The 20191-nt window shown below is 40.5% G+C and overlaps 1 long non-coding RNA gene across 1 annotated transcript in view; it reads right to left on the minus strand.

Moving 5' to 3' along the window:
* Positions 1-20191, minus strand: part of LOC147754288 (uncharacterized) — a 77130-nt gene that overhangs the window by 16776 nt on the left and 40163 nt on the right. Inside the window, exon 2 of the long non-coding RNA XR_015316798.1 lies at positions 3918-4229. This is a non-coding gene — a long non-coding RNA (uncharacterized LOC147754288). The remainder of the gene's footprint in view (positions 1-3917; positions 4230-20191) is intronic.

Below are 20191 nucleotides of genomic sequence, written 5' to 3' on the forward strand. Positions count from 1 at the left end.
ATATTAACGAGTCAAGTTAGTTCCATTTTAATGTCAACCTTGAAATAGGCTTTTCAGTTCACACATGATGATCTGCGACTACAGATTTTGCTTTCTAATATCTCTTGTTATTAGGAACACCGTGTGAGCGCCATTGTCGGGACAGAGCGTAGTTATAGTTAGCGTCATTCTCATGAAGGTACGGTTTTCCTTTTGCTGATTTGTCTGGAATGCGAAACTGTTTAAATAGACCGGATGGCTGGGGTAAATGGCAGCGCCAAGGCCAACGCGTCAAATTTTAAAGGATATGCCAGGAGCTTAGGTCAGTTCTACGGAAACTTTAAGGTCGGACATTACTGGACCAACAAACTGGCAAATCCGCTACGGATCCGCAATCATAGTAGGAAGTGGTAGTACTGCCCACGGGGTGTCGTTGCCACAAACAAACTTATCGGCCTATATAGCCAAGGGTCTTCCACATGCTCGTGCTTCAAGGGGCTTATGCCGTCCATACGCGACTCGGCCTGTCAATCGGTGACTCGGTGAGTTCGCGAAGTACGATGACAGATGAAAATCGTAGTCCATTCTCGTTTTCGAAATACGATTTGTGTAGTCTGAGAATATAGTCCAGTGTAGATCACTTAACGACTAGCCCAGACGGTACATGACTTGAGAGTATATACGTATATACGCACGGGCAGAGCACTGCGTAGAAGGAATTGATGCTGCTCTTCACAGTTATAAATCGCATCACATACATCGCTAGTAAGTATATTGGCGTGCAGCTAAAGCTGACAATATGGTTCGAGCAGTATATCTGAGTGACGCGTATCAGTAGTCCAGCAAGAGATAGGTATATATTATACCATACGAGGTAAATGTGTTTCCTGGATTGTCCGTGTGATAATAGCATAATATCGGTCTTTCTTACGAAGCGTGCGGGAAAGCTGAGACGAGTTCATTACATGTAGTGTCCCATATACTTTGTTTTGCAATTCGAATGATTGTGGTTTTTATTTTGCATACAATTAATATCTCACTCAATGTATAACTTTTTCCCCTTAATGCAGATGTCCAGAATCGTTACTATTCTGGTTATTATATCCTATTAACAACGATAGGCTACTAATTCACAAGCGTCAACGAAGGCGTCATTTGGTGTACTCAACTGGGAGTGTCATTAGTTTTTTTTTTTTTTTTTTACCATAGACGAAGGTATCCCTATAAGAAAGGACCTGTTCGCCTCAGGTTTAGGACACGAGCAGAATATTTTATGAAGCGTTTTCATCTAACCCATCTGTTTCAACTATCCCCAGCAACTTATGCTCGTACACCTCAATAAAGGTGTTCAACTGCTAATGAAAATGCTATTCGCCATTTTCATTAAGGTACATCCGAATGAGATCCTAGAGTAGGTTCAAGTAATCGGCGTTAGTCATCGTACTGTTACATAGTCCGAATAATTTTTCACTCGACTGAAAAATTTAAATGGTACTTCTGGGTAACACGTGGATTAAGTTTGCGTTAACATTATCAGCAGTTACGTCAACTAATTGTGCTTTCTAGTTCAGGGCAAAATTGTTTGACAACTGGCCATCCTGTTCGTATTTTACCAGCTACCATTTACAAAATGTCTTTTTTTTCTCAATCCGAATAATTTTCATTAATAGCATATACGACTGTTTGAACGTAACTTTTCCATTTCCAACGTTCGAACATGCTATTTGACGCCGAGCTCGTAACTTAATTTTCTTATAGATTTTTGTTGAGGAATGTTTTGCTCTAATTTTTCAGTACCCCTTTTTGGCTGGTGAACATCGTTCTTGATTTTCCAGAACGTTATCTATGAACCCCCTGAACAGTTCCATCCACTTTAAACTTATATTCTATTCCACTAATTTCCAGGCACGTCAATAGATCTGCCTGAGCCGCTGGTCAGTTTTCAAATTTCCAGTAGTACATTAAAACATATTTTCTATGCTTAAAAACTAATCTCGTACCGTCTATTATTTCCAACTAATTACATCCTAAAAAGAAAGAACAATAAGAAGGTTATGACCCCTTATATATTTTTTGACACATTCTGGATCTTTTGATTTCGATAGTCCTAAGTCAATCGGCGACCTTCGAACTATGAGCGCTAAGTGTATAGCTTATACCGTATTTCGAAATGTTTTTTTTTCGAATTTGATTTTTTTATTGTATAAATTCAACGCTTTTTTGTCGCGATTCGACGAGTTACACTGTTTAAGTAAGGATCTTTTCAATGACTTAAATTGCAGTACGGTAGAAACTATTAGGCATCAACTTGGTCTCTGCTCTATATCTGGTGCCAGTTAACGTGAGATTATTTGCAGAAAAGTAGCTTTTGTTTTTAATAAAGTTAAACGTTATTAGTGCGCATGATGGCGAAGCATCTCTTTCAGCTGCTGTGGTTTCTCCACATCTATCTCCAACCTTCCGTGAGTGCTTTTCTATTGCCACTAACCCAAAATTTAATGGTTCACTAAATTTCCACGCTCTCGCAACCTCTACCCGTATTCTTTTCCCTTTTCCTACCAATCTTCCTAAAGAAGCCAGTTAAACAAAACTGTCAAGTGCCTCACGCGGGGTAATCATGTAGTACTGAATGGTATGCCGCTGATATTTTTCGCTCAGTACAAGAATTTAGAATTGTACAAGGAGCTGCAAAGAACGTACGCTGGATAATAATGGAGCTTTTGAGGATGAGGATGCCTGCAGACAGCGACTATGTCCACGAGTATAACTGCGAAGAGACCGTATTACCTGAGAACGATCAAGTACTTCAGCGCTTCGCTTTACCGGAGTGCGACTCAAGTGCACTTTGTCCTGCGTATGCTGAACCTGGCACTATTCTCACCGTTGACTGGGTTTGCTAATAACACTGCCACACTGTTAGCTTGCAGCAGCGCCGGTCAGCGACTATTTAGTTCGCCCTGTTACCTGAACCACCCCACCCATCTTACGATTACTGCTACCCCTATTCGCGTCTAGGACCAACCACGAGCAGTAGTGAACCAGAGAGCAACTAACGTAACATTAGCGCTGCTCGCGCTCATTAAAGCTCACGGCCGTCGTCGCCAATACGTTCACCCAGGCGGTGGTTCTCGCGAGCAGGAATCAGCATAGCGAGGAGCTTGCCTTTATTTTACTCACCACTAAGTTTCATAATAGCACCTATCTTCCGTATTCCCTGAGCTCAGCTACTTAATTTTGCTACAACTTCCTCCGTGTCTCATGGTCAGCGGCACAGTAGTCACTAGTGGGCTTACACCCGCGAAGGCAGACTCTGGTCGTGCACCGATTCGGATCCATTAAAAGTGTTCGGGAAGGACCAAAGGAAGTGATGAAGAGCAAATCGAGGAAAATTAACTGCTGACGCCCCGTACTGATAACTTATATTGCAAGCCGAACCCCATCGTTTGGCAGAAAAGTGTTGTAGTGATAGCTCAGAACCCGGTTCTTAGCTTCGTCTTTTATATCCCTACTCTCCCCAATTATCAAAGCTGGTTGAGCACTTTTTCGGCAAGTGCTCCGTGTCTAGTATATACAGCATTCCAACAAACTATGTTATATGTTTCGCTGTAATTACCTGGACAAATGACTTGACGTACGATCTTAAAATGATGGAAAAAGAAACATATGTATACTCATGCGGGAATGCTGTTTATTTTCTATCCACACAAATAGGCTCGATGATGTCTAAGGGTGTGCGTCGATAACGTTTAGACAAAACACTGCGGCATCTCCCGTACCCTCATTTACCTTCTTATTGGGTCCAATCCTTAGAGTTCGTTTGTAAGATCGGGCATACCGTTTCTTATGTTTAATAGGTAGATTTCCACGTATCTGCTATTGCAGTCTTACCTGGATCGCTGTTCCTCTGCTCGACTCAATGGCAAACTGATGACACTTACTATGATTTCGGCCTTCCTCATCGGATCCATCCAAGTGCCGTCTTAAGCATCCGCATGAAGCAACCGTTTGTCCCGCATCCCAATTCAAGAGTGGTAAGTGTAAAGGGTGACCATAACATCGATGCAGTGATGGTAGTGGTCGAAGTGTCGGTGCGTATGACTGTGACGGTTATGGTACTCGCGGTTGTGCCGAAGCAATTCCAGCTGGCCTCCAATATCTAAGTGTCGAGAATAGCAGCTCTATAGACAATCGCAATATAATGGCTCTTACATTTAGTATATCAATTGTCTGCGCCACAAACTTCCTTCTGCCTGAAATAGGTACCATTGTTAGTTCTGTGGTTGCGAAAAAGAAAGCAGTGGTTGTCCAGGCAACTCATAGCTTCTAATTTTAGTAAGTCCTTTATGTTTTGTAAAATATACCCACGCCTATTGGTGATCAATGTTTTACCTTCATGTGAGTCAACTGTGAGATCGTGAGGTGTACAAGCGGGTTGGACGCATCGTTACTCGTTGAAGCATACGGTAACTTCTATTTCTGTAATGAATTCTTTCTCGTGCTTGAACATTTGTCAATGGGAAGAAAGCTTGGCGTAGATACTGTTCGAAAATAGTACCATATACGTTTCCTCTAGTGATTTCGTGATGTTTCTGCTTAAAGCCGTATTATTATGTATATACTATCTTGCAGGGCGTAAAGGTCACCTCAATGTCCCAACTATCATAAAGCAATAACAGCATTATATTAAGAATGGCGGAATGGCCTGTATCAAATTGGTTATTACGTCTGGCCGTATGGTTTTTTAAGAGAATATTTAGAGCTGTTTCAATGCGGAAAAAACTTGAATAGCTAAAATGGATGTGTGGATCACTGGTTTCAAAGTATTTCCGACTCTCATAAACACGAGTAACTTTGGGCCATTTCGAACGAAGTTTTTGCGATACTGTCCACGGTGTGTTATCATGGTTTGTCTGAGGCAGTTGGGCAATTGACTTCGATCATTTAGATGAAATTTTAGAGAAGGATGAGAACTATGATAAGTTAGGATAGTTAGGAGATAGTTCGAATACTTTATAAAGTACTCATGCTTGAAATTCTTTGAGTTCAAACATTGGGTCTAAACCCACGCATAATACACACTGATGCCATTTAGCAAAATGCAACGAAATTACCGTATATACGTACAGGAGAAGAATTAAAAATTAGGAGATGATAGCCTTAACAGAATAAAGTCCATTTGTCTAGGCCAAACGTCACATTCATCGGCTCACATTAGGCCGACATCCTTCTGTTGGACCCAGTCGTATGTCAATAGCATTTTTACAGTCCTCTCTATTAAAAAAAAAACAAAGACTATCACCATATTTTGCTTAAAATCAAGCAAACTCTTCATACTATATTGATAGTATCCAAACTGCATTTATTATTTATTATATATATTTATTTTATTATTTATTAATATTAATATATATAATAATATATAATAATAAATAAAATATTAATATATATATTTATTATATATATATATTTATTATCTACGGCATTTTCATAAAAAAAAAATCGTTCTTCCTTAACTGATTAATGAAAAATGCATCAGTTTTGTATTTATCTAATTGCGAATAGTACTCTGATCACTAATTTAAACATAGTTACAGTGTTTGAATTCGTTAAATTACGTTATTAAATTAAAAGGAACATTAAATTAATAGAGTAAGCATAAGGGGTACAGTGTTATTCTTAAAATAAAAATAATGATTCTTAGTATATGAGTGGCTTTTCTCTGTGGTGCTTTAAATGCATTGATCGTTAACATACTTTCGAATAGGTTGTGATCTTCGTATCTTATACAATTGGGTTTGTCTAAAACCATGCAATCTATAACTGAGTCCATTTGAACGTAGCAGCATATTCGGTTTACGGTTTACGGATTACGGTTACACATCTATCCCAGAGAAAATAAACAACATCAGGAGGTCTAACGCCTTACCTAAGAGAAGACTTTTTAGAGGTACACCTCATGCGATCAACCTATTATGACGAGTTTTCAATAATGCTTATTGTAAATAACAGGCTGATGATAGACGCTAAGTAGACAACACGTAAGCAAATATGGTGGCAAAAAGACGATTCCAGCATCCACCGGATACCCATAAAATACACAAAGTATTACAGTAAATGGGTAGAAAAGAGCAATAAAGTTTTCCTTTACGTGACACTTGGTCGTTGCTTATCAAAATTTAAAAATGGGTAGGTTTGTATGTTTCAAGTCGCCTTTAGATACACCTACACACTATAATAAAATGGCGGAAGATTATAATGACTATAACTCGTTCAGAGTCAATCCTGAAGATATACGCACTATGATCGTACTGATTTTTAAACTAGCGGGTCCTATATTCGAATACTTCAGAGTGAAAGCCTCGCCAAGATCGTGACCGTTTATAGCAGCGGTCTGTGCATTGGAGAAGGTGCATCGCTCTACACAGCCATGTATGACATAATTATCTTCAACATGAGGTTGGTATTGGCCTCGTTGCCTTAGTTGCAGGCCCAAAATGTCTGGACTCCTTTGCTTAATTAGACGATTTCGGTACACGCACGTTAGCTCACGTCACATCGCTGAGAAACACCCCCGAGGCCGTCACAAAAAGTTCATTAAAGCAAAACCCGCATCGTTGCCCTTACCGCTAACGTGTACGTCGAAGAAATTTAGCAAAGTAGAACAATAAAATATGCTTTATAGAAATATGCCTTATTTCAGCTAGTTAATCATTTAGTTGACGTTCCGTTTAGTTAACATCGATCCTAAAGAGATTAGCTAAGCATTTTCTCTGTGCGAAGCGTAAAAAGGCGATATCCACTGTTACGGCAAGGGGACAGTTAATTGCATGTTCGTACTATCGTTGAAACCAGATTAGACTGTATATTGTGTATGCCGTAAAAAACAGGCGCATAGATATACCAAACGATATTTTACCTCATATTTATTATATTGTTTACATCTTCGAAACGGTAACCTGTGTTTGGTTAACTGCGAGATGCGAATTGGGCCATGCGTGTCCTTATCCTATAAAAGAATTTCCACGCCAGGCCTAGTATTCGAAAGTAGGGAAGTTAGGACCCTATTCGCAGCATAAAGCTCTAGGTCGTCGAAGAAACGTAATTATTTGTCTAGTAAATCATTGGGCTTTCCTTTTGACTTAACATCAATAGGGTTCTAAATTACCTAAATAATGGTTAAAAGATAAAGGATGAGAAAAATTAAGAAAAAAAAGACTAACCAGCTTAAGGCGTGGGTTTGGGAGCTGACACATGTTGCCACCTGTCGACTTTTGACACTATGCTTGAACATTAAATGGATACTTACGGATCAGACATCAACACGAAATTAACAAATGTGTAGAATTATTTGCATTATACAATGTATTTTTATAAGATGCATAAATGTTTGAAGTCTCGCCTACTACTTGCTGTTAGAGAGTGCTTAAGGCGGCTGACCTCCAGCCTTTTCTCGAACCTAGGCCAATTCAGCAGGCGAACGCGTTATGACTACTCCGTCATGAAGTCATACAATAGAAACTGCATACACACCGAGTTCTTTATGCGATAAAAAGAGGCTTCTGACTTATTGTAACAAGTAATTCATTGCTAATGGGTATCTCATACTAACGTAACATTTTTGTTGTCGTATAGTGAGTTCAGACAGTGACAAATCATATGAGATACATCAATTCAGTCGTGACGAACGGTGCCCCAGACCAAGCATTAAATATATCTAAATAAACGTCATTTAAAGCTTAGTAACGAATTTTATGCCTACGTAACTTATTTGTATAGATGTTTATTTTATATATCTTTGTTAAGTATGCAAAAAAAAAGTGTTGTTATTGTAAGTGGCACGTTTTCATATATCTAAAGCTTATCGCTCCCTCCGATAGCGCTAGAGCAAATATCGCTTCGTGAGTTACCCCCAAGTGTACCTCGTTTGCTATTCGACTGCAGTTAACTCAATTAGAGATGTTGTCCAAGCCTTTCTGCCAAACGATCTTGGAGGACTTTTGGTCGGCTTAACATATCAGCAGCGTCAGACTTTAACTCTGCATAAGATTACGGTCACAGACAAAAGGCTATTAACAATACTTTGCGCGAAAGAGACGATCTAGCTTTTTGCTATTTGGTTAATCTCTGGTGGCACACGACGGTTTGATGACTGCCAGCTGGCCTTCAGAAGAGTGCAGAGCACCTCCCCCAGAGTGGTTCCTTCTCTGCCACAAGAATAAGTTCGTCGCTTTCATGGCTAGGTGACCGCTGAGAATCAAGTAGCATTTTAACAGCATGGTGATAATTTTACCCCCGTGATGAATCCGATTTGCGATTGTCCTTCAATGAACACCAATTACATCTGGGTGCAAGAAGTATATTGAGAATATTCGACAGACTGATATACCCCGCTAAATGGAACAGATCGGGCTTTATTATCGTGAACAATCAATTAAGTGGAAATTATTGATACCGTAACTTAGCACCTTTCAGAAGCATTATATATATATTTAGATTTTGAGCAGAGCATGCTACCGTGCGTAAGCACACAAGTTGGCTGTTTTGACTTATTCCATTTCAGTGTCATTTTATACTACAAATTACGATCTGTTAATCAGATGATGGGTCCAAAGATTGTTTGGTGGAGGCAAATGACGATACGTTGAATGACTAGATAAACTGTATCTCTCTTAACGTTAGTGAACATTGTGAAGAATTAATAAAAACAACTATTATATCAAATATATAGCAATCAGCTAATACGTAGTATGCCTGCTGGCTAGCCGCATGATCGATATCAGGCGCTTGATTTATGTGTAATATCTTTGATACGCAAACTGTTTATAATAGAGCTACATTGTTTCTGCCTATCCTTCAAAAGAGCTGCGAATCCGCTTATGAAAAAATATTGAAAATTATATTTATAAATTAGTTACGTATCGTTTGTTGAGCCCCGATATCCTGAACCCCCAATCGGCTAAGCGGGATCACCAACATGAGAAAGATAGAAATTAAACGTTGGATAAAAAGCGAGCAAACGTTTCGAGTGCTATAACCAACGGCAAGTTGTGTAGAGGTCTTCACGGCTGCTTCAGAGGCTGACGTGTGGGTAACGAAGAAAGTTAGTGACGCGGAATTAAAAAAGCCTCTGGGAATGCTAGAAAGAACGAAACGGCCACCTGATGCGTTATCAGGCCGCGGCTTTGTTTCAGCTCTCGTGAACGGGGATCTGCCATCGCTTACACGAGGCTAAACCAAATGCAAATGCCGTCACCACCTTCAGCGTTTTCTTGTCACTCAGTAGAATCACTAAACGATAAGAAAGACTAGGTTTCTAACATAGAGACAAACAATTGCATGACGAAATTTCAAGTAAATCAGCGAGTCTTCTTGAATTATATAATGTTTGTTTTTAAACGATTTATTTAAGTGAATGAATAAATGAAACACATAAACAAGAATAAAAATAATATTTTATTTTAGAATTTGTGTGAAGAAATGTAATAGCATACGAGTTGAACTTGATGGACCCTAACAGAACTAAATGGGAAACTAACCTTTAGGTTAGTTGACTGACTTATCTATTAGGGTATTTGATCGTATTCCTTAATTGTAAAAAGTTATTTATTGAAGCTAATCTCTGCTCTGAATACGGTATAATTATCCTATGTAGATATAGCATTACAAAAAAGGCATTTGGGTACTTGAAAGAAAACTAGGACAATATTTTTTCTTGCTCGATCAGTTTATATTTTGAGAACACCTCTCTTGGTCAACGTTGTCCTCTCAGACTTTTCGCCTACCTAAAGTACAATCTAAAGACCTAAATAAACTTAATTCCTTCATTTACTAAGGTCTTTTAGATTGTGAAGATTGCCGTGCTGGCTTCGCTTCGTTCACCCTCTACCCCTTAAACTAGCTAACTACCGCCTAGGTAGGATGGTGGTGTGGGATGTTGGGACCACGAGAGACGCCGCTACAAGAGTGAGGGAACTAGCTGCTCCAGGATTCTAGTGGCCAGATGTACATTTCCTTCCATTTCTCTTATTAGGCCTCCTCTGTACTGATCTATGTCTCTTAATATTTTCTTTCTTCACTTGACTAATTCATCTTCTTTTAAATATTCGTCGTTTACTGCCATCGCTTCCCCATGCCGTCTACCGCTAACTCTAATGATAAGGATAGAAAGCGTCCAGCCATGCATCGTCGCATATGATCCGAAAGTCGAAATAAAGGATGTACATATGCGTACATACGCAAGCTGTGTTTAATAAACACTCTATGTACATAAAGATGACATAAAATGAAGTTTGAAATAAAAAAGAGAACTTAAGTAATACGAAGATACATTATTGTTCTAATGAACAAATAATCTGATTTAATAAAAATTCAATGGTGAAATCACCTGAACCTTAGATGAAAAATATCTTACACAACGAACACTAACTTTAGGACAGAAAAAACAAGAATCTAATATTAAAAAAACAAACACAGTCGCACCTTTTTTTTTACTGGTTGCGTTTTCAACCAAAGCTTATTCTTAATCGTCACACGACCGAGCTTAAGACTTATTTTAGTTTTGACAAAGCTAATGTTCTTGTATCGGCTGTCAACCTAGAAAATTCCTAACCAGGTGCCACCTTGTTTTAGGTATTCATATCTCAATGAGGTTTTCTTTTGTGCCCTAGTTGAGCTCAAAAAAAACTACGAACCCGTGCGAGTAGTCTTGGAAAAGCCATACGTTATAGCTTGCCTTCTGTTAGCCGCAACGAAGAAGAGGCCGATTCCAGGTTATTCGAAGGAACCTGCCATTCTTCGAAAATACTAGGTATTCCATCATATCTTTCCTTTATGTCAGACCTGCCCCTTTTCCATCGTGTACTGCTTTCCTCTTCTCAGCAAAGAAATCGTCAGGTCGTAAGTGATTGAATAATATAGTAACATATAGTAAATATAATAATAAATAATAGTGGGGTAATCGTTTTGTCGTCCGCCGCCCGTGACAGGATTCTCACCAACTTCTAGGACATTGGCGGATCTGTTACCCTTGGGACCAAACCCGATACAATGGACACATGATATGCCCGCTATACTACGACCCAGATTTATCTAAACAGAAAGCTCATGCATATTTACTTCCGGCAATTTCTGCTATGGGGTTGCGGCTCAGCTGCGTGCACAGCCCTCCGATACCAAAGGGTGATAACAACGTTAACGAACAAGATTCTTTTTCCGAAGCGTTGCTTGTTTGACTAGCAGATGGCTACGTGGCGCACGCTTCCAGTATGTATAATAGCTATCACATCAACGATTTTGAATCAATCAAGGCTTCTCTCGTAATGCTAGTGACTGTGTAGCAAACAATTGAATAGCAAATGTAATACAAGAGTATTGAATTATCGTACAATGCCGTTAGCCTTAGAGGATTTGAACTGTATTTCTTGCAGATTACATCTATGTATTGGATCTAGATAATTGTTCTAGAATTAAGGGCAAGTAAACGCAGATCTACTCTATTTCTGAGAGAAAACAAATAAGAGATCATACATGATGCAAAAGTGGTCCATTCAGAAACTGATTTCATGATAGCAAGAAAATTTTTCATGGTTCTTCAGTTGAGCTGTATTTTGTAACCTGGGCAGAGCCATGCAAAAGGTAAATATTATTTGGTACCCCGTGAAATCAGCACTAAATTCTCATTGACGAGTCACACAAATGGCACGCAGTCAATGGACACTGCCTTTACTTTTGTTATTAATTCGGAGCTACGAAGTATCTTGGCGTGTTCGCGTCCATCGGAGACTTTCCACCGATTACCGATAAGAAGATTATTACCATTAGTGAGAATAATACTATTTACTAGTGAAACATCACTAAACATTACACGCAATTAATCGAAAAATGCAACGGAAGAAAAGAAGTTATCGAATTTGCTTTAATACGCTTCTGAATCTTATTTGTGCCCAGCTTGCACTCAGATGGACTCTTCGCAGTATAACAACATATTGTCGACGCCCAGTTGCTCAGGAGATATCGATTTCCCTTAACATTTAAAAAAAGCATTTATAAAACAAATCAATGGCGCACTGTTTCCAAAGCCAACACGCCTTCTCGAGGGTTTCTGAGCTCCAATGAAGTGTTGATACTCGATATATCTCCTTTTATAGTCAGATCTTGCTATGCATTGATACAGTTATCAGGTCTGTTAATTCTAGAACAACTTCCGTAATAAGAGTTACTTCGCGATCGTGTACGTGGCCCCGCAGTTCCCTGTCTAAAGAAGTAATAAATGACTTATCCAATCATTTGGCATCCCATTGAGTTTCTCCTGAAGATCACAGAAGTATATGGACTGAAGATTTATGCCGAAATCTTGCTCGAATCAACTGGGAGAATATGCTCCTCCATCACGGGACAGACCGTGTACGAATAAAAAACTCAAATCCGAACGAAAAATCCTTGTTGACGATTTACATGACCGCGATCCCATAATCGTCCAACGACAGAATAAGCCTCACCTCAAATCCGCTATCACTGATATCCATTGAAAAACGTATGGATAAGATATGCGTCTCGAAAATAATTTCATATCATAAGACAATGCTATCTGTATATAACTGCCGTATAACGAGCAAGATGAAATTAGCTTACTCCTCTCTTACGATCAGTTTTTGCGTACCGGGCTCGATCTTCCCGTCTTAATATATACCCTGTAGCATCACAAACGCTTAGCCGTTGAGCCCATCTCAAAATAGAGCAGCGAGCGATTCAGTTGGTGAAGACGTGTGCTTTTGCAGGGCGGATTTGTATAGATTCAGGCTAAACCTTGCTCGTGCACGGCCGCTGGATAAAAATAATGCAAGCGAAAAAGACATCTGTTTGATAGACGTAGATTATCTAACCAGCGATAAATACGTAGCACATCTATGATGCTCCGTGTTTATGTCGTTGTAAGAGTAGAAGGAATGGCCCAGTTTTTCAATTTGGGTTTGAAAGCTTTGATCTATTTTGATCATCAATAGAGCGATGTGCATTAATAGAGGTAAAAATGTTACCTTCAAATAACTTTATAGAACAATCCAGGCCCGATAGCTAACCCGCAGGCACTACTTGTGCTCCTGGATATTCATATAAACAGATGCAATTCCATTTTTATAGGATGCCCGTTTCTATCATTAAATTGCCCATGTCCTGTATCTACCTCATATACTATATTGTTAATATAGACAAAACCTCCGAAAGCAATAGTAGTAGCTAGAAAGATTAGAGTAGACAGTGCTTAGAGTATGAAGGCATGTAGAGTATAGTCTGTAAATACGTACAGCCGTACTGATTTCCACCAAGATCGTAGCTAATTCAAATAATGTATAAGTTGAGATTGTCACGCTTTTTCAGATTCGAAATACTCGATTACGGCCGGAGATTTACGATGACCCGTGTGGTCAGCCCTCTGCATTTTCATTTGGTCAAATGCCAAATGCGGGCTAGCGAACAGCGGAAAGCGTAACATCTATAAGGTTATAACGCAACTCCCTTTCGACACCTTTGCAGAATATAAAACGTAGCGTAAAATTTTTCTGTTAGAGTATTGGTTGATATCGCAAAAAGTACTCTAAAGAGCAGCCATTGACCACTATACACGTTTGGTGTCGATAAACAAGGATTTACGAATATACTAGCTATAGTACGACGAGTAATAGAATGAACGCAAATGACGGTAACTGGTGTTTGGCTTATGCCGTGTGGCTCGGCTGTAGAAAAACAAATAGAATATTCCGTATACGTCCTTCTCCAAAGTCGACGCTACTGCGTCGGCCATCTTGCCCAGATGGTACACTTTTATTCACTCCAACTATTTTCATTTGGCGTTATTACTGCGACGAGATCTGTACCTTCCCTTCCTCGTGTGCCCATAGAACAGAAAATCATGTATCGTAGTGCGTGGCAGTACGAGCAGAGAATAAGATCAAAAAGTCCAAGAACAATTGAAGTTCACAATAGACATTGCAATAATTATATACGAGCTGGTTGTTTCGTTTCCTCGCATTCGCAAGGCGACAGGACTCTATCACTCGACATTTTGGACAATCCATCCGTCCACGCGAGATTAAATCTTCAACGACCTCTGTATTTGTCCGGCCAATGAGTTCATACATCCACCCACACTTCTCGCAAAGTTCCAAGGGACACGAAGGTCATTTCCGTGAATTCTTTTGTTCGGAAAAGCTCTGACGTGACGCAGCCAGAAGAATCCTGCCAAGCCTGCGATGAATTTGCGCTCGAATTGGACTTGGAGTGAACACGAAATAGAGAATGCGATAACTGAACGACTCAACGAAAAGAAACTCGCTGACTAAATGTATACGAAATAGAAAGAAATTTGTACAAAGGGTCGCGGGTTGCGTACGTCATACGCCTAGCAAAAGCCGTCATCTCTATTAAGGTAGACCTCTTTTATGGTAGAGTTCGCTCTCAAATTCATCTATAATATAAGGTACGCTGGGGCCCACTACCGTCTACGTGTGACTTGTAGAAAAGTTTTCCGTGAACGCTCTGCAGTAGAAATTCTGGATGGACTTTTCTATAACAGTTAAAAAAAAACATCTTGGTTAGATACACATCTGATTGATGATGAAGATATGGACGAAACTATACCTGGCTAATTAACTCTTTTAGGGACGTTGATGCCTTGGGAAGCACTGTTACCTTCTAAGTGCTTCGGAGGTTTGCAACTGTTACTTCGATTGTACTTCGAATACGCGTCGGCCCACCAAACGCCAAACAAATAATTTAGGTTTTTTATGTCTTTTATTATTTCTCGTTCCTGAAAGGGCCGTTATACCCACAGGTGATAAGATGATATCTATACTAGATCGATCGAAACAAAAAACTATATATCAGAATCGACTGACGTGCATACCGCTGCATATATTTTAATAGTTTTTCTGTACGTTTAAACTATAGTAAGGTTTCTACGAGATAGTTTTTCGTCGTAACTATTGGTTACGTGACACGAAATAAAGAACATACTGGGGTATCCTGTATTATTATTATTATGACTTGATTTCGCGTACACAACATTATAGCAACACTCAATAAAGGTTTACGTACGCTGGCGATGATGACAGCAATGGCCCCAAAAACGATAATGACAGTATGTGTTAATTAATTTTTTGACACTCACGCTAACAGTGCATGTTTTTATAGCGATACTTGACAGTGGTCTAAGATTATTCGATTCGTGCCCTTTGTTTCCTTCATCGTTCTTTCTTGTATTCGTCAATATTTCGCCGGTAAAACGAGCGAGCGACCGACCGACCGACCGACCGACCGACCGACCGACCGACCGACTGTGGTCACATTCAACCCCGCGAGCGAACTCACATGTACGTGCCCGCACGTTCACTGCCGAAAGACGATGATGTGAATACAATAACAACTGGAGTTACCCGGGAACGTGGAGGCGTGGGAAAAGGTGGAGGAGGAGACGATCTCCTGTTGTCATTGTGTCCACAGACCAACGATGTTTACTCAGACAAGAGGCAGGCCTGCGTTGACTGGCCGCCTTTTTGGCAGGAGACGGATGGTTGCACAGGACCGTCTTGCCACTGGTCTATCCAAGCATCGGCCTCTTCGCTTTGTCCCAATTTGCCCCACAGTTTACAACCTTCGTTTCGTGTCGTCCAAATATCATTGTTTCCGTGCGGGACCCGGCCAAAAACGGTACTGTTCTACCAATAGCATGGTTACACATGAGATAGAGAAGTGGTACGTACGACTCTCACTGAGACTGGTATTGTCTTCTTATAAATAGGTCACGTGAATCAAAGCGATGACGTCGAACGTCGTAGCGAACCGGGACTAACATCGTATTAAAGCATCTCAGTGGGAAGAAATGGAATATAGCCATAAAAAAAAAAAATACACCAAATAGCCAATATAACTGACGCTCGTAAAACGTTGCATTTCGAAATGAGATCTATCATTGATCCTGTAGCTGAATTGGGAAGCAGTTCGTGATATTTTATGGATTCTTCTTTTATTGTGATACGCAAGTGGAACTCCGGTAAAATGCATCTGCCTTTGATGATATGTGATGTCGCTAGAGGGCGCTGTAACGCTGACGGCTGCTTAAAACGTGTCCGAAACAAAAAATTTCTAGCTCAGTTTTACCGCTCGAATATATTATGACTTAGTTGTTAAGTGAAATTGTCAGAATGACAATGAGGGCAACACATCGGATCGAGGGGATCTCGTGTCTCACACGAAATTAGCGGAGAAAACTAAAAGGTAGCAACAACAAAAAAATTAGCAGTAGCAAATAGATGAGTTACGAATATAATAGAAACGATACTGTGAAAATTGGTTTATTCCACCCGCACTTCAAAGTCCCAAGTCCTCGTGCGCGAGGTATGACATAACACTACACGAAATGTCCCTAGGTGTTACTACTACTTCATTGTCGCATGGCTACCTTGGTGTTTCTTGTTATTTTGTGATTGCATTGATAAGCTTCCCGAGCAGCATTACTACGATGGTAGTGAAGCCCATTGTATAAACTGGTATAGCTTTCTTAATAGACAAAATGGAAAGTACACTCAGCCATTCGGACAGCTTATGTTCGAACAACTGACTAATTTATCTTATATTTTAGTTGAACGAAAAAAAATGTTGGAATCCGCTGTTAGTAGTGCTACAAGCCCTTTTCTATTTGACAGAAATACAAAACCGATTTCGGCCGGAAATACTACAAGGATAGCACTTTCAGGTGGAGCACAACAAGAAGTATGGCATTGCTGTTGTAGAAGACACATTTACTGTTGTGCTAGCCGTTGGAACTCATTCTGCACGATACCGCCAGTCACACCCGAAAAGCCTATCGTTAAATAGGAAACCCGGCGGCGCTTAGTTTATGCAAGCCCTGACAATTCATGAGACAGAAATCATTGCAACACTAGAGGAGGGCCAGCATATAAGCTGCACCCCTAGCAAACCTTCTTCTTGATCCTGTATTGCGATGTAACTTCATCGAAAACAAAGAAGTCACAAGCGTTTTATATGGAAAAAAAAATTGTGTTTTTCAACAAATCAACGTAAATCGATAACGATACTACATGCATCGGCTTCGTAAAGTTTCGCTGATATACCTTTTTCATCATTACGATATTGAAGCAGTACATTTATTTATCTAAAAACATACGTTGTATCTTTTGCAAAGTACAGGGGCATACGAGGGGCATTTTCTTGCCATCTTTCCTAACTAATAAGTTTCTTTTCAAAGCTACTAAATGTACTTTTTTTTCAAAGGTACTAAAATGCTATTCTTAACTATGTATTATATATTTTAACTGTGCACATTGTTTCGTTACAGAAGTTTATCTACCAAATTTTATTTATCAAGTAGCACTCAGATGCTTCATATATACTGCTAAAGCACGATGGGACAAGGAAGCGCGCGTTCTGGCTCAAAACTTATATGCTTTCGTAGAATACGTTGCGGGCATTATGCGTATGTCCAATCAAAGAGTAATACGTATTTAATAACGTACGTATACAAAGTTCATTTGGCATACTCAACTAGTTAAAACACACGGTCCTCAATTTGACTCTATCTCTACTTGGCAACAGTTCCAACACAAGAAGCATCCAACAAGACATAGACATTGACTTTCAACAATATTCTATAATGTATAAATGCAGACAGATATTTCCGCCGAGATTCTCGCCGGACCAGCCTGACGAATTCTCATCGGAAGCCGGGCGGAAGTCTGCTAAGTCAGCTACCGAACGCAATGGACTTCGATCTGAGAAGAGGCGGAAACCAATAAAGCGGATTAATGAAACTGAAACATGGCGCACGAACCACGAGCATAATCGAACTTGAGAAGTTGGTCGGCAAAAGCGAAGCTTTGACGCCGCGCTCGAAGGTCGAAACTAGCCGCTACGCTCGCGGCATTAACGCTAGCTCTTGCGGCAATGTTCCACAGATCCGCGACGGATTAGGTGCACCCACAGCCTCAGATGTTTCCCTTACTCTAATGTTTATCTCACTCTCGCCTGCGTGCATTTCAGCAGTGGCCTGGGCGTCAGCGCGTGCGTACTGCACATTTGTAGCAGACACGTGTTCAGTCTATCCTGATTATAGTTCCATCGCGGACTGGCGCCGCTGCTATCTCCGTTAGGTCTGTTGGCTTCCTCATGCAACAGAAGAGGCTGTCAGAGCAGAAAGGGAGTCGAAGAGATCGGTATGGGGACAGAGAATATTGGTGCAGACAAAGTGTGTAGCCTTGCAACAAACGAGAACTAGAAAGGTCTGACTATTTGCTCGGGTTCGAGCAGACACAAGGAGAAGAAAGGGCCGAACATCTTACAGGGGTTGCAGTTTCGATGTGGTCGACACAAGAAATCCAACCACTAGATTCAGCTGCAGCAGAGCAAGCGACCAGCAGGTCGTGACTTGCTTGCCAGACATCTGTGCAAGTTAATTTGATTGTGTGGACTACGTCACGATGAGGAATCTCGAATAGAAATACCGTCGACAAACATTGGCACAGGAACAACCGGCCCTGCTGCCGAGGCTGCCTCCTTCCATGAACCTGAAACTCGCTCTCTTGACCATGTTCCCACCGGTTGACAAGAACAACTGGCCGCGTGCAGCATAGCTGGGCGCTATGCTCATGTCTGATTCCTGCTCTGATGGACATTTGCTTCTGTGAGCGACACGGATGTGATGGCACTCGGAAGACACGAATGGGCAGAAACGAGATCGACAGTCAGTCACGGGCAGAAGGTGGTCTGTGGTAACACTGGCATGCCGTGTACATTATAAATACCCAGGAAAAAGGGGTGGTAAAGGAATCAGACGAAACCATTGAATCTTTGTAGTGAGATAATGGTTAATTTAGTCACTACGTACCAAGGCTTCCCAGGGACGGCACGCGATCATTTTTTGGACATGTGAAGAATATAAGGCTGAAGTAGGAAATTCAAGAGGACACGACGACACAAAATATATCGCTGTTAGTAAATTACAGAGGTCTACAATATGCGAGTCAATGAACTATACTGGACGCTTTAGTAATAAGTGTTACACATTTTATGTCCGGTACTGCTGGAAAACGTTGCTTCTGGGAGCTGGTTCCCAACACGAAACAGACGATGCTTAGCGTCGGCTTGGTATTGAAACCCCATCGGAGCTTGAAACTTGAGTTTTTAAATTCTTATTGTTGTTGACTTATTTCTTCGGGTAATTTAAATGTCCAGGTACTATGTATCGTTATACTAATTGTTACTAATTTCCCTTACAATCACACGACCTGGTGTGATGTGGTTTTGTACTTGGTTTTATGCTCTTAGTAGATTTCTAATACAAGTAGTATTCATCGTTTAGAGCAAACGGCACGATAATGGTTCAGTCGCCAAACATATGGCTCACAAATAATACACTCCTCGAAGTCACCAGATAAATAAATGAACCAGATGAAAAAAAAACTATCATTTCCGGGCCCACAAGCGTTCCTCACTAACGTCACCGTATTACGTGAATTCTCTGATTCACTAAATCAAATGAAGTGTGAAAAATAATTAGATTTTTCTATAATCAAGTTTACTCAAGCCAAACACGTTTTTTACGTTTTAATTGAGAATTCCTTTATATTTATCGAATTGTTCATGGAAGAGACTGCTCATTGCCTAACGTTAGCTAAAGCAACACAGTGCATCCCCAGATAGATCACAGCGAAACGTTTTTCAGTACCGACTGATATTAACCAAGTGATATATATTGGCAGTTTGATTTCCCAAGGCGACCCACCATTTCCTGACGGATGTCCTGATTGCATACTTTGTCGCATCTGCATTAGCTCGTCTGGTCCCGGTCCCTTTTAGCATGCGGTCCTCCTGGCCATCCAAGTGGCCTGCTGGTGTGTTTGTTTAGGGAGTGCCTGTAACGCATAGCATTCCATTGCCATCTTACGCAACTTCCTTTAAGTAGTCGGGACGCGTCCTGAAGAAATGAGCAAGATCGGCACGATTACATCGGCGCCTCCATCGGCACTATTCGCTACTACTGTTACACTTCGTTACGTGTTACGCAGAGCACTGTTGCATCAACTCGCAAGGCGATATTTCACAACGGCAATGGCGGTGGGCAACTCGAAACGAGCTTTGGCCGTTATCATCGCTACTTTCTGTGAATATTTAAGGGTGACAACAAACGATCGAAACGAGAATG

The sequence above is a fragment of the Varroa destructor genome, unplaced genomic scaffold (assembly GCF_002443255.2).
Source record: "Varroa destructor unplaced genomic scaffold, Vdes_3.0 BEIS01000007.1, whole genome shotgun sequence".
In the NCBI taxonomy this organism is placed as follows: Eukaryota; Metazoa; Arthropoda; class Arachnida; order Mesostigmata; family Varroidae; genus Varroa; species Varroa destructor.